Here is a 23,089-nt window from a genome sequence, read left to right as displayed (position 1 = left end):
AACTTCTGCACACTGGGGTTAAGAGCTGAGTGTGTGGGCTCTTCTGAGCCTTGCTGTTACATGGGGATTCAAGTGTCTGAAAAAACGCGTTTATTTCGGGCTGAAAAACACGTTTTGAAACGTGTGCTGTTACTGCCCCATAACTTACATGGGGTTGACCAAACTTGCAGAAACATGTTTATTTCTGCTGAAAAACACGTTGTGACCCTTTCTGCACACTGGGGTTAACAGCTGAACGTGTGGGCTCTTCTGAGCCTTGCTGTTACATGGGGATTCAAGTGTCTGAAAAAACGCGTTTATTTCGGGCTGAAAAACACGTTTTGAAACGTGTGCTGTTACTGCCCCATAACTTACATGGGGTTGACCAAACTTGCAGAAACATGTTTATTTATACTGAAAAACACGTTTTGACACTTTCTGCACACTGGGGTTCAGAGCTGAGTGTGTGGGCTCTTCTGAGCCTTGCTGTTACATGGGGATTCAGTTGTCTGAAAAAACGCGTTTATTTCGGGCTGAAAAACACGTTTTGAAAAGTGTGCCGCTACTGCCCCATAACTTACATGGAGTTGACCAAACTTGCAGAAACATGTTTATTTCTGCTGAAAAACACGTTTTGACCCTTTCTGCACACTGGGGTTAAGAGCTGAGTGTGTGGGCTCTTCTGAGTTTTGTTGTTACATGGAGATTCAGTTGTCTGAAAAAACGCGTTTATTTCGGGCTGAAAAACACGTTTTGAAAAGTGTGCTGTTACTGCCCCATAACTTACATGGGGTTGACCAAACTTGCAGAAACATGTTTATTTCTGCTGAAAAACACGTTGTGACCCTTTCTGCACACTGGGGTTAACAGCTGAACGTGTGGGCTCTTCTGAGCCTTGCTGTTACATGGGGATTCAGTTGTCTGAAAAAACGCGTTCATTTCGGGCTGAAAAACACGTTTTGAAAATTTTGCTGTTACTAACCCATAACTTACATGGGGTTGACCAAACTTGCAGAAACATGTTTATTTCTGCTGAAAAACACGTTTTGACCCTTTCTGCACACTGGGGTTAAGAGCTGAGTGTGTGGGCTCTTCTGAGCCTTGCAGTTACAGTGGGATTCTGAAGTCTGAAAAAACGCGTTTATTTCGGGCTGAAAAACACGTTTTGAAAAGTGTGCTGTTACTGCCCCATAACTTACATGGGGTTGACCAAACTTGCAGAAACATGTTTATTTCTGCTGAAAAACACGTTCTGACCCTTTCTGCACACTGGGGTTAAGAGCTGAGTGTGTGGGCTCTTCTGAGACTTGCTGTTACATTGGAATTCAGTTGTCTGAAAAATCGCGTTTATTTCGGGCTGAAAAACACGTTTTGAAAAGTGTGCCGTTACTGCCCCATAACTTACATGGGGTTGACCAAAGTTGCAGAAACATGTTTATTTGTGTAGAAAAACACGTTTTGACACTTTCTGCACACTGGGGTTAAGAGCTGAGTGTGTGGGCTCTTCTGAGACTTGCTGTTACATGGGGATTCAGTTGTCTGAAAAATCGCGTTTATTTCGGGCTGAAAAACACGTTTTGAAACATGTGCTGTTACTGCCCCATAACTTACATGGGGTTGACCAAACTTGCAGAAACACGTTTATTTCTACTGAAAAACACGTTTTGACACTTTCTGCACACTGGGGTTCAGAGCTGAGTGTGTGGGCTCTTCTGAGACTTGCTGTTACATGGGGATTCAGTTGTCTGAAAAATCGCGTTTATTTCGGGCTGAAAAACACGTTTTGAAACATGTGCTGTTACTGCCCCATAACTTACATGGGGTTGACCAAACTTGCAGAAACATGTTTATTTCTACTGAAAAACACGTTTTGACACTTTCTGCACACTGGGGTTCAGAGCTGAGTGTGTGGGCTCTTCTGAGCCTTGCTGTTACATGGGGATTCAAGTGTCTGAAAAAACGCGTTTATTTCGGGCTGAAAAACACGTTTTGAAAATTTTGCTGTTACTGCCCCATAACTTACATGGGGTTGACCAAACTTGCAGAAACGTTTATTTCTGCTGAAAAACACGTTTTGACCCTTTCTGCACACTGGGGTTAAGAGCTGAGATTGTGGGCTCTTCTGAGCCTTGCAGTTACAGTGGGATTCTGAAGTCTGAAAAAACGCGTTTATTTCGGGCTGAATAACACGTTTTGAATAGTGTGCTGTTACTGCCCCATAACTTACATGGGGTTGACCAAACTTGCAGAAACGTTTATTTCTGCTGAAAAACACGTTTTGACCGTTTCTGCACACTGGGGTTAAGAGCTGAGTGTGTGGGCTGTTCTGTGACTTGCTGTTACAGTGGGATTCTGAAGTCTGAAAAAACGCGTTTATTTCGGGCTGAAAAACACATTTTGAAAAGTGTGCTGTTACTGCCCCATAAGTTAAATGGGGGTGACCAAACTTGCAGAAACATGTTTATTTCTGCTGAAAAACACGTTTTGACACTTTCTGCACACTGGGGTTCAGAGCTGAGTGTGTGGGCTCTTCTGAGCCTTGCTGTTACATGGGGATTCAGTTGTCTGAAAAAACGCGTTTATTTCGGGCTGAAACACACGTTTTGAAAAGTGTGCCGCTACTGCCCCATAACTTACATGGAGTTGACCAAACTTGCAGAAACATGTTTATTTCTGCTGAAAAACACGTTTTGACCCTTTCTGCACACTGGGGTTAAGAGCTGAGTGTGTGGGCTCTTCTGAGCCTTGCTGTTACATGGAGATTCAGTTGTCTGAAAAAACGCGTTTATTTCGGGCTGAAAAACACGTTTTGAAAATTGTGCTGTTACTGCCCCATAACTTACATGGGGTTGACCAAACTTGCAGAAACATGTTTATTTCTGCTGAAAAACACGTTTTGACCGTTTCTGCACACTGGGGTTAAGAGCTGAGTGTGTGGGCTGTTCTGTGACTTGCTGTTACAGTGGGATTCTGAAGTCTGAAAAAACGCGTTTATTTCGGGCTGAAAAACACATTTTGAAAAGTGTGCTGTTACTGCCCCATAAGTTAAATGGGGGTGACCAAACTTGCAGAAACATGTTTATTTCTGCTGAAAAACACGTTTTGACACTTTCTGCACACTGGGGTTCAGAGCTGAGTGTGTGGGCTCTTCTGAGCCTTGCTGTTACATGGGGATTCAGTTGTCTGAAAAAACGCGTTTATTTCGGGCTGAAAAACACGTTTTGAAAAGTGTGCTGTTACTGCCCCATAACTTACATGGGGTTGACCAAACTTGCAGAAACATGTTTATTTCTGCTGAAAAACACGTTTTGACCCTTTCTGCACACTGGGGTTAAGAGCTGAGTGTGTGGGCTCTTCTGAGCCTTGCAGTTACAGTGGGATTCTGAAGTCTGAAAAAACGCGTTTATTTCGGGCTGAAAAACACGTTTTGAAAAGTGTGCTGTTACTGCCCCATAACTTACATGGGGTTGACCAAACTTGCAGAAACATGTTTATTTCTGCTGAAAAACACGTTCTGACCCTTTCTGCACACTGGGGTTAAGAGCTGAGTGTGTGGGCTCTTCTGAGACTTGCTGTTACATTGGAATTCAGTTGTCTGAAAAATCGCGTTTATTTCGGGCTGAAAAACACGTTTTGAAAAGTGTGCCGTTACTGCCCCATAACTTACATGGGGTTGACCAAAGTTGCAGAAACATGTTTATTTGTGTAGAAAAACACGTTTTGACACTTTCTGCACACTGGGGTTAAGAGCTGAGTGTGTGGGCTCTTCTGAGACTTGCTGTTACATGGGGATTCAGTTGTCTGAAAAATCGCGTTTATTTCGGGCTGAAAAACACGTTTTGAAACATGTGCTGTTACTGCCCCATAACTTACATGGGGTTGACCAAACTTGCAGAAACATGTTTATTTCTACTGAAAAACACGTTTTGACACTTTCTGCACACTGGGGTTCAGAGCTGAGTGTGTGGGCTCTTCTGAGACTTGCTGTTACATGGGGATTCAGTTGTCTGAAAAATCGCGTTTATTTCGGGCTGAAAAACACGTTTTGAAACATGTGCTGTTACTGCCCCATAACTTACATGGGGTTGACCAAACTTGCAGAAACATGTTTATTTCTACTGAAAAACACGTTTTGACACTTTCTGCACACTGGGGTTCAGAGCTGAGTGTGTGGGCTCTTCTGAGCCTTGCTGTTACATGGGGATTCAAGTGTCTGAAAAAACGCGTTTATTTCGGGCTGAAAAACACGTTTTGAAAATTTTGCTGTTACTGCCCCATAACTTACATGGGGTTGACCAAACTTGCAGAAACGTTTATTTCTGCTGAAAAACACGTTTTGACCCTTTCTGCACACTGGGGTTAAGAGCTGAGATTGTGGGCTCTTCTGAGCCTTGCAGTTACAGTGGGATTCTGAAGTCTGAAAAAACGCGTTTATTTCGGGCTGAATAACACGTTTTGAATAGTGTGCTGTTACTGCCCCATAACTTACATGGGGTTGACCAAACTTGCAGAAACGTTTATTTCTGCTGAAAAACACGTTTTGACCGTTTCTGCACACTGGGGTTAAGAGCTGAGTGTGTGGGCTGTTCTGTGACTTGCTGTTACAGTGGGATTCTGAAGTCTGAAAAAACGCGTTTATTTCGGGCTGAAAAACACATTTTGAAAAGTGTGCTGTTACTGCCCCATAAGTTAAATGGGGGTGACCAAACTTGCAGAAACATGTTTATTTCTGCTGAAAAACACGTTTTGACACTTTCTGCACACTGGGGTTCAGAGCTGAGTGTGTGGGCTCTTCTGAGCCTTGCTGTTACATGGGGATTCAGTTGTCTGAAAAAACGCGTTTATTTCGGGCTGAAACACACGTTTTGAAAAGTGTGCCGCTACTGCCCCATAACTTACATGGAGTTGACCAAACTTGCAGAAACATGTTTATTTCTGCTGAAAAACACGTTTTGACCCTTTCTGCACACTGGGGTTAAGAGCTGAGTGTGTGGGCTCTTCTGAGCCTTGCTGTTACATGGAGATTCAGTTGTCTGAAAAAACGCGTTTATTTCGGGCTGAAAAACACGTTTTGAAAATTGTGCTGTTACTGCCCCATAACTTACATGGGGTTGACCAAACTTGCAGAAACATGTTTATTTCTGCTGAAAAACACGTTTTGACCGTTTCTGCACACTGGGGTTAAGAGCTGAGTGTGTGGGCTGTTCTGTGACTTGCTGTTACAGTGGGATTCTGAAGTCTGAAAAAACGCGTTTATTTCGGGCTGAAAAACACATTTTGAAAAGTGTGCTGTTACTGCCCCATAAGTTAAATGGGGGTGACCAAACTTGCAGAAACATGTTTATTTCTGCTGAAAAACACGTTTTGACACTTTCTGCACACTGGGGTTCAGAGCTGAGTGTGTGGGCTCTTCTGAGCCTTGCTGTTACATGGGGATTCAGTTGTCTGAAAAAACGCGTTTATTTCGGGCTGAAAAACACGTTTTGAAAAGTGTGCTGTTACTGCCCCATAACTTACATGGGGTTGACCAAACTTGCAGAAACATGTTTATTTCTGCTGAAAAACACGTTGTGACCCTTTCTGCACACTGGGGTTAACAGCTGAACGTGTGGGCTCTTCTGAGCCTTGCTGTTACATGGGGATTCAGTTGTCTGAAAAAACGCGTTTATTTCGGGCTGAAAAACACGTTTTGAAAATTGTGCTGTTACTGCCCCATAACTTACATGGGGTTGACCAAACTTGCAGAAACATGTTTATTTCTGCTGAAAAACACGTTTTGACCGTTTCTGCACACTGGGGTTAAGAGCTGAGTGTGTGGGCTGTTCTGTGACTTGCTGTTACAGTGGGATTCTGAAGTCTGAAAAAACGCGTTTATTTCGGGCTGAAAAACACGTTTTGAAAAGTGTGCTGTTACTGCCCCATAACTTACATGGGGTTGACCAAACTTGCAGAAACATGTTTATTTCTGCTGAAAAACACGTTGTGACCCTTTCTGCACACTGGGGTTAACAGCTGAACGTGTGGGCTCTTCTGAGCCTTGCTGTTACATGGGGATTCAGTTGTCTGAAAAAACGCGTTTATTTCGGGCTGAAAAACACGTTTTGAAAATTGTGCTGTTACTGCCCCATAACTTACATGGGGTTGACCAAACTTGCAGAAACATGTTTATTTCTGCTGAAAAACACGTTTTGACCGTTTCTGCACACTGGGGTTAAGAGCTGAGTGTGTGGGCTGTTCTGTGACTTGCTGTTACAGTGGGATTCTGAAGTCTGAAAAAACGCGTTTATTTCGGGCTGAAAAACACGTTTTGAAAAGTGTGCTGTTACTGCCCCATAAGTTAAATGGGGGTGACCAAACTTGCAGAAACATGTTTATTTTTGCTGAAAAACACGTTTTGACACTTTCTGCACACTGGGGTTAAGAGCTGAGTGGGTGGGCTCTTCTGAGCCTTGCAGTTACAGTGGGATTCTGAAGACTGAAAAAACGCGTTTATTTCGGGCTGAATAACACGTTTTGAAAAGTGTGCTGTAACTGCCCCATAAGTTAAATGGGGGTGACCAAACTTGCAGAAACATGTTTATTTCTGCTGAAAAACACATTTTGACAACTTCTGCACACTGGGGTTAAGAGCTGAGTGTGTGGGCTCTTCTGAGCCTTGCTGTTACATGGGGATTCAAGTGTCTGAAAAAACGCGTTTATTTCGGGCTGAAAAACACGTTTTGAAACGTGTGCTGTTACTGCCCCATAACTTACATGGGGTTGACCAAACTTGCAGAAACATGTTTATTTCTGCTGAAAAACACGTTGTGACCCTTTCTGCACACTGGGGTTAACAGCTGAACGTGTGGGCTCTTCTGAGCCTTGCTGTTACATGGGGATTCAGTTGTCTGAAAAAACGCGTTTATTTCGGGCTGAAAAACACGTTTTGAAAATTGTGCTGTTACTGCCCCATAACTTACATGGGGTTGACCAAACTTGCAGAAACATGTTTATTTCTGCTGAAAAACACGTTTTGACCGTTTCTGCACACTGGGGTTAAGAGCTGAGTGTGTGGGCTGTTCTGTGACTTGCTGTTACAGTGGGATTCTGAAGTCTGAAAAAACGCGTTTATTTCGGGCTGAAAAACACGTTTTGAAAAGTGTGCTGTTACTGTCCCATAAGTTAAATGGGGGTGACCAAACTTGCAGAAACATGTTTATTTCTGCTGAAAAACACGTTTTGACACTTTCTGCACACTGGGGTTAAGAGCTGAGTGTGTGGGCTCTTCTGAGCCTTCCTGTTACATGGGGATTCAAGTGTCTGAAAAAACGCGTTTATTTCGGGCTGAAAAACACGTTTTGAAACGTGTGCTGTTACTGCCCCATAACTTACATGGGGTTGACCAAACTTGCAGAAACATGTTTATTTCTGCTGAAAAACACGTTCTGACCCTTTCTGCACACTGGGGTTAAGAGCTGAGTGTGTGGGCTCTTCTGAGACTTGCTGTTACATTGGGATTCAGTTGTCTGAAAAATCGCGTTTATTTCGGGCTGAAAAACACGTTTTGAAAAGTGTGCTGTAACTGCCCCATAACTTACATGGGGGTGACCAAACTTGCAGAAACATGTTTATGCTGAAAAACACGTTTTGACACTTTCTGCACAATGGGGTTAAGAGCTGAGTGTGTGGTCTCTTCTGAGCCTTGCAGTTACAGTGGGATTCTGAAGTCAGAAAAAACGCGTTTATTTCGGGCTGAAAAACACGTTTTGAAAAGTGTGCTGTTACTGCCCCATAAGTTAAATGGGGGTGACCAAACTTGCAGAAACATGTTTATTTCTGCTGAAAAACACGTTTTGACACTTTCTGCACACTGGGGTTAAGAGCTGAGTGTGTGGGCTCTTCTGAGCCTTGCAGTTACATTGGGATTCTGAAGTCTGAAAAAACACGTTTATTTCGGGCTGAAAAACACGTTTTGAAAAGTGTGCTGTAACTGCCCCATAAGTTAAATGGGGTTGACCAAACTTGCAGAAACATGTTTATTTCTACTGAAAAACACATTTTGACAACTTCTGCACAATGGGGTTAAGAGCTGAGTGTGTGGGCTCTTCTGAGCCTTGCTGTTACATGGGGATTCAAGTGTCTGAAAAAACGCGTTTATTTCGGGCTGAAAAACACGTTTTGAAACGTGTGCTGTTACTGCCCCATAACTTACATGGGGTTGACCAAACTTGCAGAAACATGTTTATTTATACTGAAAAACACGTTTTGACACTTTCTGCACACTGGGGTTCAGAGCTGAGTGTGTGGGCTCTTCTGAGCCTTGCTGTTACATGGGGATTCAGTTGTCTGAAAAAACGCGTTTATTTCGGGCTGAAAAACACGTTTTGAAAAGTGTGCCGCTACTGCCCCATAACTTACATGGAGTTGACCAAACTTGCAGAAACATGTTTATTTCTGCTGAAAAACACGTTTTGACCCTTTCTGCACACTGGGGTTAAGAGCTGAGTGTGTGGGCTCTTCTGAGTTTTGTTGTTACATGGAGATTCAGTTGTCTGAAAAAACGCGTTTATTTCGGGCTGAAAAACACGTTTTGAAAAGTGTGCTGTTACTGCCCCATAACTTACATGGGGTTGACCAAACTTGCAGAAACATGTTTATTTCTGCTGAAAAACACGTTGTGACCCTTTCTGCACACTGGGGTTAACAGCTGAACGTGTGGGCTCTTCTGAGCCTTGCTGTTACATGGGGATTCAGTTGTCTGAAAAAACGCGTTCATTTCGGGCTGAAAAACACGTTTTGAAAATTTTGCTGTTACTAACCCATAACTTACATGGGGTTGACCAAACTTGCAGAAACATGTTTATTTCTGCTGAAAAACACGTTTTGACCCTTTCTGCACACTGGGGTTAAGAGCTGAGTGTGTGGGCTCTTCTGAGCCTTGCAGTTACAGTGGGATTCTGAAGTCTGAAAAAACGCGTTTATTTCGGGCTGAAAAACACGTTTTGAAAAGTGTGCTGTTACTGCCCCATAACTTACATGGGGTTGACCAAACTTGCAGAAACATGTTTATTTCTGCTGAAAAACACGTTCTGACCCTTTCTGCATACTGGGGTTAAGAGCTGAGTGTGTGGGCTCTTCTGAGACTTGCTGTTACATTGGAATTCAGTTGTCTGAAAAATCGCGTTTATTTCGGGCTGAAAAACACGTTTTGAAAAGTGTGCCGTTACTGCCCCATAACTTACATGGGGTTGACCAAAGTTGCAGAAACATGTTTATTTGTGTAGAAAAACACGTTTTGACACTTTCTGCACACTGGGGTTAAGAGCTGAGTGTGTGGGCTCTTCTGAGACTTGCTGTTACATGGGGATTCAGTTGTCTGAAAAATCGCGTTTATTTCGGGCTGAAAAACACGTTTTGAAACATGTGCTGTTACTGCCCCATAACTTACATGGGGTTGACCAAACTTGCAGAAACATGTTTATTTCTACTGAAAAACACGTTTTGACACTTTCTGCACACTGGGGTTCAGAGCTGAGTGTGTGGGCTCTTCTGAGACTTGCTGTTACATGGGGATTCAGTTGTCTGAAAAATCGCGTTTATTTCGGGCTGAAAAACACGTTTTGAAACATGTGCTGTTACTGCCCCATAACTTACATGGGGTTGACCAAACTTGCAGAAACATGTTTATTTCTACTGAAAAACACGTTTTGACACTTTCTGCACAGTGGGGTTCAGAGCTGAGTGTGTGGGCTCTTCTGAGCCTTGCTGTTACATGGGGATTCAAGTGTCTGAAAAAACGCGTTTATTTCGGGCTGAAAAACACGTTTTGAAAATTTTGCTGTTACTGCCCCATAACTTACATGGGGTTGACCAAACTTGCAGAAACGTTTATTTCTGCTGAAAAACACGTTTTGACCCTTTCTGCACACTGGGGTTAAGAGCTGAGATTGTGGGCTCTTCTGAGCCTTGCAGTTACAGTGGGATTCTGAAGTCTGAAAAAACGCGTTTATTTCGGGCTGAATAACACGTTTTGAATAGTGTGCTGTTACTGCCCCATAACTTACATGGGGTTGACCAAACTTGCAGAAACGTTTATTTCTGCTGAAAAACACGTTTTGACCGTTTCTGCACACTGGGGTTAAGAGCTGAGTGTGTGGGCTGTTCTGTGACTTGCTGTTACAGTGGGATTCTGAAGTCTGAAAAAACGCGTTTATTTCGGGCTGAAAAACACATTTTGAAAAGTGTGCTGTTACTGCCCCATAAGTTAAATGGGGGTGACCAAACTTGCAGAAACATGTTTATTTCTGCTGAAAAACACGTTTTGACACTTTCTGCACACTGGGGTTCAGAGCTGAGTGTGTGGGCTCTTCTGAGCCTTGCTGTTACATGGGGATTCAGTTGTCTGAAAAAACGCGTTTATTTCGGGCTGAAACACACGTTTTGAAAAGTGTGCCGCTACTGCCCCATAACTTACATGGAGTTGACCAAACTTGCAGAAACATGTTTATTTCTGCTGAAAAACACGTTTTGACCCTTTCTGCACACTGGGGTTAAGAGCTGAGTGTGTGGGCTCTTCTGAGCCTTGCTGTTACATGGAGATTCAGTTGTCTGAAAAAACGCGTTTATTTCGGGCTGAAAAACACGTTTTGAAAATTGTGCTGTTACTGCCCCATAACTTACATGGGGTTGACCAAACTTGCAGAAACATGTTTATTTCTGCTGAAAAACACGTTTTGACCGTTTCTGCACACTGGGGTTAAGAGCTGAGTGTGTGGGCTGTTCTGTGACTTGCTGTTACAGTGGGATTCTGAAGTCTGAAAAAACGCGTTTATTTCGGGCTGAAAAACACATTTTGAAAAGTGTGCTGTTACTGCCCCATAAGTTAAATGGGGGTGACCAAACTTGCAGAAACATGTTTATTTCTGCTGAAAAACACGTTTTGACACTTTCTGCACACTGGGGTTCAGAGCTGAGTGTGTGGGCTCTTCTGAGCCTTGCTGTTACATGGGGATTCAGTTGTCTGAAAAAACGCGTTTATTTCGGGCTGAAAAACACGTTTTGAAAAGTGTGCTGTTACTGCCCCATAACTTACATGGGGTTGACCAAACTTGCAGAAACATGTTTATTTCTGCTGAAAAACACGTTTTGACCCTTTCTGCACACTGGGGTTAAGAGCTGAGTGTGTGGGCTCTTCTGAGCCTTGCAGTTACAGTGGGATTCTGAAGTCTGAAAAAACGCGTTTATTTCGGGCTGAAAAACACGTTTTGAAAAGTGTGCTGTTACTGCCCCATAACTTACATGGGGTTGACCAAACTTGCAGAAACATGTTTATTTCTGCTGAAAAACACGTTCTGACCCTTTCTGCACACTGGGGTTAAGAGCTGAGTGTGTGGGCTCTTCTGAGACTTGCTGTTACATTGGAATTCAGTTGTCTGAAAAATCGCGTTTATTTCGGGCTGAAAAACACGTTTTGAAAAGTGTGCCGTTACTGCCCCATAACTTACATGGGGTTGACCAAAGTTGCAGAAACATGTTTATTTGTGTAGAAAAACACGTTTTGACACTTTCTGCACACTGGGGTTAAGAGCTGAGTGTGTGGGCTCTTCTGAGACTTGCTGTTACATGGGGATTCAGTTGTCTGAAAAATCGCGTTTATTTCGGGCTGAAAAACACGTTTTGAAACATGTGCTGTTACTGCCCCATAACTTACATGGGGTTGACCAAACTTGCAGAAACATGTTTATTTCTACTGAAAAACACGTTTTGACACTTTCTGCACACTGGGGTTCAGAGCTGAGTGTGTGGGCTCTTCTGAGACTTGCTGTTACATGGGGATTCAGTTGTCTGAAAAATCGCGTTTATTTCGGGCTGAAAAACACGTTTTGAAACATGTGCTGTTACTGCCCCATAACTTACATGGGGTTGACCAAACTTGCAGAAACATGTTTATTTCTACTGAAAAACACGTTTTGACACTTTCTGCACACTGGGGTTCAGAGCTGAGTGTGTGGGCTCTTCTGAGCCTTGCTGTTACATGGGGATTCAAGTGTCTGAAAAAACGCGTTTATTTCGGGCTGAAAAACACGTTTTGAAAATTTTGCTGTTACTGCCCCATAACTTACATGGGGTTGACCAAACTTGCAGAAACGTTTATTTCTGCTGAAAAACACGTTTTGACCCTTTCTGCACACTGGGGTTAAGAGCTGAGATTGTGGGCTCTTCTGAGCCTTGCAGTTACAGTGGGATTCTGAAGTCTGAAAAAACGCGTTTATTTCGGGCTGAATAACACGTTTTGAATAGTGTGCTGTTACTGCCCCATAACTTACATGGGGTTGACCAAACTTGCAGAAACGTTTATTTCTGCTGAAAAACACGTTTTGACCGTTTCTGCACACTGGGGTTAAGAGCTGAGTGTGTGGGCTGTTCTGTGACTTGCTGTTACAGTGGGATTCTGAAGTCTGAAAAAACGCGTTTATTTCGGGCTGAAAAACACATTTTGAAAAGTGTGCTGTTACTGCCCCATAAGTTAAATGGGGGTGACCAAACTTGCAGAAACATGTTTATTTCTGCTGAAAAACACGTTTTGACACTTTCTGCACACTGGGGTTCAGAGCTGAGTGTGTGGGCTCTTCTGAGCCTTGCTGTTACATGGGGATTCAGTTGTCTGAAAAAACGCGTTTATTTCGGGCTGAAACACACGTTTTGAAAAGTGTGCCGCTACTGCCCCATAACTTACATGGAGTTGACCAAACTTGCAGAAACATGTTTATTTCTGCTGAAAAACACGTTTTGACCCTTTCTGCACACTGGGGTTAAGAGCTGAGTGTGTGGGCTCTTCTGAGCCTTGCTGTTACATGGAGATTCAGTTGTCTGAAAAAACGCGTTTATTTCGGGCTGAAAAACACGTTTTGAAAATTGTGCTGTTACTGCCCCATAACTTACATGGGGTTGACCAAACTTGCAGAAACATGTTTATTTCTGCTGAAAAACACGTTTTGACCGTTTCTGCACACTGGGGTTAAGAGCTGAGTGTGTGGGCTGTTCTGTGACTTGCTGTTACAGTGGGATTCTGAAGTCTGAAAAAACGCGTTTATTTCGGGCTGAAAAACACATTTTGAAAAGTGTGCTGTTACTGCCCCATAAGTTAAATGGGGGTGACCAAACTTGCAGAAACATGTTTATTTCTGCTGAAAAACACGTTTTGACACTTTCTGCACACTGGGGTTCAGAGCTGAGTGTGTGGGCTCTTCTGAGCCTTGCTGTTACATGGGGATTCAGTTGTCTGAAAAAACGCGTTTATTTCGGGCTGAAAAACACGTTTTGAAAAGTGTGCTGTTACTGCCCCATAACTTACATGGGGTTGACCAAACTTGCAGAAACATGTTTATTTCTGCTGAAAAACACGTTGTGACCCTTTCTGCACACTGGGGTTAACAGCTGAACGTGTGGGCTCTTCTGAGCCTTGCTGTTACATGGGGATTCAGTTGTCTGAAAAAACGCGTTTATTTCGGGCTGAAAAACACGTTTTGAAAATTGTGCTGTTACTGCCCCATAACTTACATGGGGTTGACCAAACTTGCAGAAACATGTTTATTTCTGCTGAAAAACACGTTTTGACCGTTTCTGCACACTGGGGTTAAGAGCTGAGTGTGTGGGCTGTTCTGTGACTTGCTGTTACAGTGGGATTCTGAAGTCTGAAAAAACGCGTTTATTTCGGGCTGAAAAACACGTTTTGAAAAGTGTGCTGTTACTGCCCCATAACTTACATGGGGTTGACCAAACTTGCAGAAACATGTTTATTTCTGCTGAAAAACACGTTGTGACCCTTTCTGCACACTGGGGTTAACAGCTGAACGTGTGGGCTCTTCTGAGCCTTGCTGTTACATGGGGATTCAGTTGTCTGAAAAAACGCGTTTATTTCGGGCTGAAAAACACGTTTTGAAAATTGTGCTGTTACTGCCCCATAACTTACATGGGGTTGACCAAACTTGCAGAAACATGTTTATTTCTGCTGAAAAACACGTTTTGACCGTTTCTGCACACTGGGGTTAAGAGCTGAGTGTGTGGGCTGTTCTGTGACTTGCTGTTACAGTGGGATTCTGAAGTCTGAAAAAACGCGTTTATTTCGGGCTGAAAAACACATTTTGAAAAGTGTGCTGTTACTGCCCCATAAGTTAAATGGGGGTGACCAAACTTGCAGAAACATGTTTATTTCTGCTGAAAAACACGTTTTGACACTTTCTGCACACTGGGGTTCATAGCTGAGTGTGTGGGCTCTTCTGAGCCTTGCTGTTACATGGGGATTCAGTTGTCTGAAAAAACGCGTTTATTTCGGGCTGAAAAACACGTTTTGAAAAGTGTGCTGTTACTGCCCCATAACTTACATGGGGTTGACCAAACTTGCAGAAACATGTTTATTTCTGCTGAAAAACACGTTGTGACCCTTTCTGCACACTGGGGTTAACAGCTGAACGTGTGGGCTCTTCTGAGCCTTGCTGTTACATGGGGATTCAGTTGTCTGAAAAAACGCGTTTATTTCGGGCTGAAAAACACGTTTTGAAAATTGTGCTGTTACTACCCCATAACTTACATGGGGTTGACCAAACTTGCAGAAACATGTTTATTTCTGCTGAAAAACACGTTTTGACCGTTTCTGCACACTGGGGTTAAGAGCTGAGTGTGTGGGCTGTTCTGTGACTTGCTGTTACAGTGGGATTCTGAAGTCTGAAAAAACGCGTTTATTTCGGGCTGAAAAACACGTTTTGAAAAGTGTGCTGTTACTGCCCCATAAGTTAAATGGGGGTGACCAAACTTGCAGAAACATGTTTATTTCTGCTGAAAAACACGTTTTGACACTTTCTGCACACTGGGGTTAAGAGCTGAGTGTGTGGGCTCTTCTGAGCCTTGCAGTTACAGTGGGATTCTGAAGACTGAAAAAACGCGTTTATTTCGGGCTGAATAACACGTTTTGAAAAGTGTGCTGTAACTGCCCCATAAGTTAAATGGGGGTGACCAAACTTGCAGAAACATGTTTATTTCTGCTGAAAAACACATTTTGACAACTTCTGCACACTGGGGTTAAGAGCTGAACGTGTGGGCTCTTCTGAGCCTTGCTGTTACATGGGGATTCAAGTGTCTGAAAAAACGCGTTTATTTCGGGCTGAAAAACACGTTTTGAAACGTGTGCTGATACTGCCCAATAACTTACATGGGGTTGACCAAAATTGCAGAAACATGTTTATTTCTACTGAAAAACACGTTTTGACACTTTCTGCACACTGGGGTTCAGAGCTGAGTGTGTGGGCTCTTCTGAGCCTTGCTGTTACATGGGGATTCAAGTGTCTGAAAAAACGCGTTTATTTCGGGCTGAAAAACACGTTTTGAAAATTTTGCTGTTACTGCCCCATAACTTACATGGGGTTGACCAAACTTGCAGAAACGTTTATTTCTGCTGAAAAACACGTTTTGACCCTTTCTGCACACTGGGGTTAAGAGCTGAGATTGTGGGCTCTTCTGAGCCTTGCAGTTACAGTGGGATTCTGAAGTCTGAAAAAACGCGTTTATTTCGGGCTGAATAACACGTTTTGAATAGTGTGCTGTTACTGCCCCATAACTTACATGGGGTTGACCAAACTTGCAGAAACGTTTATTTCTGCTGAAAAACACGTTTTGACCGTTTCTGCACACTGGGGTTAAGAGCTGAGTGTGTGGGCTGTTCTGTGACTTGCTGTTACAGTGGGATTCTGAAGTCTGAAAAAACGCGTTTATTTCAGGCTGAAAAACACATTTTGAAAAGTGTGCTGTTACTGCCCCATAAGTTAAATGGGGGTGACCAAACTTGCAGAAACATGTTTATTTCTGCTGAAAAACACGTTTTGACACTTTCTGCACACTGGGGTTCAGAGCTGAGTGTGTGGGCTCTTCTGAGCCTTGCTGTTACATGGGGATTCAGTTGTCTGAAAAAACGCGTTTATTTCGGGCTGAAACACACGTTTTGAAAAGTGTGCCGCTACTGCCCCATAACTTACATGGAGTTGACCAAACTTGCAGAAACATGTTTATTTCTGCTGAAAAACACGTTTTGACCCTTTCTGCACACTGGGGTTAAGAGCTGAGTGTGTGGGCTCTTCTGAGCCTTGCTGTTACATGGAGATTCAGTTGTCTGAAAAAACGCGTTTATTTCGGGCTGAAAAACACGTTTTGAAAATTGTGCTGTTACTGCCCCATAACTTACATGGGGTTGACCAAACTTGCAGAAACATGTTTATTTCTGCTGAAAAACACGTTTTGACCGTTTCTGCACACTGGGGTTAAGAGCTGAGTGTGTGGGCTGTTCTGTGACTTGCTGTTACAGTGGGATTCTGAAGTCTGAAAAAACGCGTTTATTTCGGGCTGAAAAACACATTTTGAAAAGTGTGCTGTTACTGCCCCATAAGTTAAATGGGGGTGACCAAACTTGCAGAAACATGTTTATTTCTGCTGAAAAACACGTTTTGACACTTTCTGCACACTGGGGTTCAGAGCTGAGTGTGTGGGCTCTTCTGAGCCTTGCTGTTACATGGGGATTCAGTTGTCTGAAAAAACGCGTTTATTTCGGGCTGAAAAACACGTTTTGAAAAGTGTGCTGTTACTGCCCCATAACTTACATGGGGTTGACCAAACTTGCAGAAACATGTTTATTTCTGCTGAAAAACACGTTGTGACCCTTTCTGCACACTGGGGTTAACAGCTGAACGTGTGGGCTCTTCTGAGCCTTGCTGTTACATGGGGATTCAGTTGTCTGAAAAAACGCGTTTATTTCGGGCTGAAAAACACGTTTTGAAAATTGTGCTGTTACTGCCCCATAACTTACATGGGGTTGACCAAACTTGCAGAAACATGTTTATTTCTGCTGAAAAACACGTTTTGACCGTTTCTGCACACTGGGGTTAAGAGCTGAGTGTGTGGGCTGTTCTGTGACTTGCTGTTACAGTGGGATTCTGAAGTCTGAAAAAACGCGTTTATTTCGGGCTGAATAACACGTTTTGAAAAGTGTGCTGTAACTGCCCCATAAGTTAAATGGGGGTGACCAAACTTGCAGAAACATGTTTATTTCTGCTGAAAAACACATTTTGACAACTTCTGCACACTGGGGTTAAGAGCTGAGTGTGTGGGCTCTTCTGAGCCTTGCTGTTACATGGTGATTCAAGTGTCTGAAAAAACGCGTTTATTTCGGGCTGAAAAACACGTTTTGAAACGTGTGCTGTTACTGCCCCATAACTTACATGGGGTTGACCAAACTTGCAGAAACATGTTTATTTCTGCTGAAAAACACGTTGTGACCCTTTCTGCACACTGGGGTTAACAGCTGAACGTGTGGGCTCTTCTGAGCCTTGCTGTTACATGGGGATTCAAGTGTCTGAAAAAACGCGTTTATTTCGGGCTGAAAAACACGTTTTGAAACGTGTGCTGATACTGCCCAATAACTTACATGGGGTTGACCAAAATTGCAGAAACATGTTTATTTCTACTGAAAAACACGTTTTGACACTTTCTGCACACTGGGGTTCAGAGCTGAGTGTGTGGGCTCTTCTGAGCCTTGCTGTTACATGGGGATTCAGTTGTCTGAAAAAACGCGTTTATTTCGGGCTGAAAAACACGTTTTGAAAATTTTGCTGTTACTGCCCCATAACTTACATGGGGTTGACCAAACTTGCAGAACCATGTTTATTTCTGCTGAAAAACACGTTTTGACCCTTTCTGCACACTGGGGTTAAGAGCTGAGTGTGTGGGTTCTTCTGAGCCTTGCAGTTACAGTGGGATTCTGAAGTCTGAAAAAACGCGTTTATTTCGGGCTGAAAAACACGTTTTGAAAAGTGTGCTGTTACTGCCCCATAACTTACATGGGGTTGACCAAACTTGCAGAAACATGTTTATTTCTGCTGAAAAACACGTTCTGACCCTTTCTGCACACTGGGGTTAAGAGCTGAGTGTGTGGGCTCTTCTGAGACTTGCTGTTACATTGGGATTCAGTTGTCTGAAAAATCGCGTTTATTTCGGGCTGAAAAACACGTTTTGAAAAGTGTGCTGTAACTGCCCCATAACTTACATGGGGGTGACCAAACTTGCAGAAACATGTTTATTTATGCTGAAAAACACGTTTTGACACTTTCTGCACACTGGGGTTAAGAGCTGAGTGTGTGGTCTCTTCTGAGCCTTGCAGTTACAGTGGGATTCTGAAGTCAGAAAAAACGCGTTTATTTCGGGCTGAAAAACACGTTTTGAAAAGTGTGCTGTTACTTCCCCATAACTTACATGGGGTTGACCAAACTTGCAGAAACATGTTTATTTCTGCTGAAAAACACGTTTTGACCTTTTCTGCACACTGGGGTTAAGAGCTGAGTGTGTGGGCTCTTCTGAGACTTGCTGTTACATGGGGATTCAGTTGTCTGAAAAATCGCGTTTATTTCGGGCTGAAAAACACGTTTTGAAACATGTGCTGTTACTGCCCCATAACTTACATAGGGTTGACCAAACTTGCAGAAACATGTTTATTTCTACTGAAAAACACATTTTGACACTTTCTGCACACTGGGGTTCAGAGCTGAGTGTGTGGGCTCTTCTGAGCCTTGCTGTTACATGGGGATTCAGTTGTCTGAAAAAACGCGTTTATTTCGGGCTGAAAAACAAGTTTTGAAACGTGTGCTGTTACTGCCCCATAACTTACATGGGGTTGACCAAACTTGCAGAAACATGTTTATTTCTGCTGAAAAACACGTTTTGACCCTTTCTGCACACTGGGGTTAAGAGCTGAGTGTGTGGGCTGTTCTGTGACTTGCTGTTACAGTGGGATTCTGAAGTCTGAAAAAACGCGTTTATTTCGGGCTGAAAAACACGTTTTGAAAAGTGTGCTGTTACTGCCCCATAAGTTAAATGGGGGTGACCAAACTTGCAGAAACATGTTTATTTCTGCTGAAAAACACGTTTTGACACTTTCTGCACACTGGGGTTAAGAGCTGAGTGTGTGGGCTCTTCTGAGCCTTGCAGTTACATTGGGATTCTGAAGACTGAAAAAACACGTTTATTTCGGGCTGAAAAACACGTTTTGAAAAGTGTGCTGTAACTGCCCCATAAGTTAAATGGGGGTGACCAAACTTGCAGAAACATGTTTATTTCTACTGAAAAACACATTTTGACAACTTCTGCACAATGGGGTTAAGAGCTGAGTGTGTGGGCTCTTCTGAGCCTTGCTGTTACATGGGGATTCAAGTGTCTGAAAAAACGCGTTTATTTCGGGCTGAAAAACACGTTTTGAAACGTGTGCTGTTACTGCCCCATAACTTACATGGGGTTGACCAAACTTGCAGAAACATGTTTATTTCTACTGAAAAACACGTTTTGACACTTTCTGCACACTGGGGTTCAGAGCTGAGTGTGTGGGCTCTTCTGAGCCTTGCTGTTACATGGGGATTCAGTTGTCTGAAAAAACGCGTTTATTTCGGGCTGAAAAACACGTTTTGAAAAGTGTGCCGCTACTGCCCCATAACTTACATGGAGTTGACCAAACTTGCAGAAACATGTTTATTTCTGCTGAAAAACACGTTTTGACCCTTTCTGCACACTGGGGTTAAGAGCTGAGTGTGTGGGCTCTTCTGAGTTTTGCTGTTACATGGAGATTCAGTTGTCTGAAAAAACGCGTTTATTTCGGGCTGAAAAACACGTTTTGAAAAGTGTGCTGTTACTGCCCCATAACTTACATGGGGTTGACCAAACTTGCAGAAACATGTTTATTTCTGCTGAAAAACACGTTGTGACCCTTTCTGCACACTGGGGTTAACAGCTGAACGTGTGGGCTCTTCTGAGCCTTGCTGTTACATGGGGATTCAGTTGTCTGAAAAAACGCGTTTATTTCGGGCTGAAAAACACGTTTTGAAAATTTTGCTGTTACTGCCCCATAACTTACATGGGGTTGACCAAACTTGCAGAAACATGTTTATTTCTGCTGAAAAACACGTTCTGACCCTTTCTGCACACTGGGGTTAAGAGCTGAGTGTGTGGGCTCTTCTGAGACTTGCTGTTACATTGGAATTCAGTTGTCTGAAAAATCGCGTTTATTTCGGGCTGAAAAACACGTTTTGAAAAGTGTGCCGTTACTGCCCCATAACTTACATGGGGTTGACCAAACTTGCAGAAACATGTTTATTTGTGTAGAAAAACACGTTTTGACACTTTCTGCACACTGGGGTTAAGAGCTGAGTGTGTGGGCTCTTCTGAGACTTGCTGTTACATGGGGATTCAGTTGTCTGAAAAATCGCGTTTATTTCGGGCTGAAAAACACGTTTTGAAACATGTGCTGTTACTGCCCCATAACTTACATGGGGTTGACCAAACTTGCAGAAACATGTTTATTTCTACTGAAAAACACGTTTTGACACTTTCTGCACACTGGGGTTCAGAGCTGAGTGTGTGGGCTCTTCTGAGCCTTGCTGTTACATGGGGATTCAGTTGTCTGAAAAAACGCGTTTATTTCGGGCTGAAAAACACGTTTTGAAAAGTGTGCCGCTACTGCCCCATAACTTACATGGAGTTGATCAAACTTGCAGAAACATGTTTATTTCTGCTGAAAAACACGTTTTGACCCTTTCTGCACACTGGGGTTAACAGCTGAACGTGTGGGCTCTTCTGAGCCTTGCTGTTACATGGGGATTCAGTTGTCTGAAAAAACGCGTTTATTTCGGGCTGAAAAAGACGTTTTGAAAATTGTGCTGTTACTGCCCCATAACTTACATGGGGTTGACCAAACTTGCAGAAACATGTTTATTTCTGCTGAAAAACACGTTTTGACCGTTTCTGCACACTGGGGTTAAGAGCTGAGTGTGTGGGCTGTTCTGTGACTTGCTGTTACAGTGGGATTCAGTTGTCTGAAAAAACGCGTTTATTTCGGGCTGAAAAACACGTTTTGAAAAGTGTGCCGCTACTGCCCCATAACTTACATGGAGTTGACCAAACTTGCAGAAACATGTTTATTTCTGCTGAAAAACACGTTTTGACCCTTTCTGCAAACTGGGGTTAAGAGCTGAGTGTGTGGGCTCTTCTGAGCCTTGCTGTTACATGGAGATTCAGTTGTCTGAAAAAACGCGTTTATTTCGGGCTGAAAAACACGTTTTGAAACGTGTGCTGTTACTGCCCCATAACTTACATGGGGTTGACCAAACTTGCAGAAACATGTTTATTTCTACTGAAAAACACGTTTTGACACTTTCTGCACACTGGGGTTCAGAGCTGAGTGTGTGGGCTCTTCTGAGCCTTGCTGTTACATGGGGATTCAGTTGTCTGAAAAAACGCGTTTATTTCGGGCTGAAAAACACGTTTTGAAAAGTGTGCCGCTACTGCCCCATAACTTACATGGAGTTGACCAAACTTGCAGAAACATGTTTATTTCTGCTGAAAAACACGTTTTGACCCTTTCTGCACACTGGGGTTAAGAGCTGAGTGTGTGGGCTCTTCTGAGTTTTGCTGTTACATGGAGATTCAGTTGTCTGAAAAAACGCGTTTATTTCGGGCTGAAAAACACGTTTTGAAAAGTGTGCTGTTACTGCCCCATAACTTACATGGGGTTGACCAAACTTGCAGAAACATGTTTATTTCTGCTGAAAAACACGTTGTGACCCTTTCTGCACACTGGGGTTAACAGCTGAACGTGTGGGCTCTTCTGAGCCTTGCTGTTACATGGGGATTCAGTTGTCTGAAAAAACGCGTTTATTTCGGGCTGAAAAACACGTTTTGAAAATTTTGCTGTTACTGCCCCATAACTTACATGGGGTTGACCAAACTTGCAGAAACATGTTTATTTCTGCTGAAAAACACGTTCTGACCCTTTCTGCACACTGGGGTTAAGAGCTGAGTGTGTGGGCTCTTCTGAGACTTGCTGTTACATTGGAATTCAGATGTCTGAAAAATCGCGTTTATTTCGGGCTGAAAAACACGTTTTGAAAAGTGTGCCGTTACTGCCCCATAACTTACATGGGGTTGACCAAACTTGCAGAAACATGTTTATTTGTGTAGAAAAACACGTTTTGACACTTTCTGCACACTGGGGTTAAGAGCTGAGTGTGTGGGCTCTTCTGAGACTTGCTGTTACATGGGGATTCAGTTGTCTGAAAAATCGCGTTTATTTCGGGCTTAAAAAGACGTTTTGAAAATTGTGCTGTTACTGCCCCATAACTTACATGGGGTTGACCAAACTTGCAGAAACATGTTTATTTCTGCTGAAAAACACGTTTTGACCGTTTCTGCACACTGGGGTTAAGAGCTGAGTGTGTGGGCTCTTCTGAGCCTTGCTGTTACATGGAGATTCAGTTGTCTGAAAAAACGCGTTTATTTCGGGCTGAAAAACACGTTTTGAAAAGTGTGCTGTTACTGCCCCATAACTTACATGGGGTTGACCAAACTTGCAGAAACATGTTTATTTCTGCTGAAAAACACGTTGTGACCCTTTCTGCACACTGGGGTTAAGAGCTGAGTGTGTGGGCTCTTCTGAGCCTTGCTGTTACATGGAGATTCAGTTGTCTGAAAAAACGCGTTTATTTCGGGCTGAAAAAAACGTTTTGAAAAGTGTGCTGTTACTGCCCCATAACTTACATGGGGTTGACCAAACTTGCAGAAACATGTTTATTTCTGCTGAAAAACACGTTGTGACCCTTTCTGCACACTGGGGTTAACAGCTGAACGTGTGGGCTCTTCTGAGCCTTGCTGTTACATGGGGATTCAGTTGTCTGAAAAAACGCGTTTATTTCGGGCTGAAAAAGACGTTTTGAAAATTGTGCTGTTACTGCCCCATAACTTACATGGGGTTGACCAAACTTGCAGAAACATGTTTATTTCTGCTGAAAAACACGTTTTGACCGTTTCTGCACACTGGGGTTAAGAGCTGAGTGTGTGGGCTGTTCTGTGACTTGCTGTTACAGTGGGATTCAGTTGTCTGAAAAAACGCGTTTATTTCGGGCTGAAAAACACGTTTTGAAAAGTGTGCCGCTACTGCCCCATAACTTACATGGAGTTGACCAAACTTGCAGAAACATGTTTATTTCTGCTGAAAAACACGTTTTGACCCTTTCTGCAAACTGGGGTTAAGAGCTGAGTGTGTGGGCTC

The sequence above is a fragment of the Lepisosteus platostomus genome, chromosome 23, assembly GCF_059453375.1.
Source record: "Lepisosteus platostomus isolate fLepPlt1 chromosome 23, fLepPlt1.hap1, whole genome shotgun sequence".
NCBI lineage: Eukaryota > Metazoa > Chordata > Actinopteri > Semionotiformes > Lepisosteidae > Lepisosteus > Lepisosteus platostomus.
The sequence above is the reverse complement of the archived record's forward strand: the minus strand, read 5'-3'. Positions refer to the sequence as shown.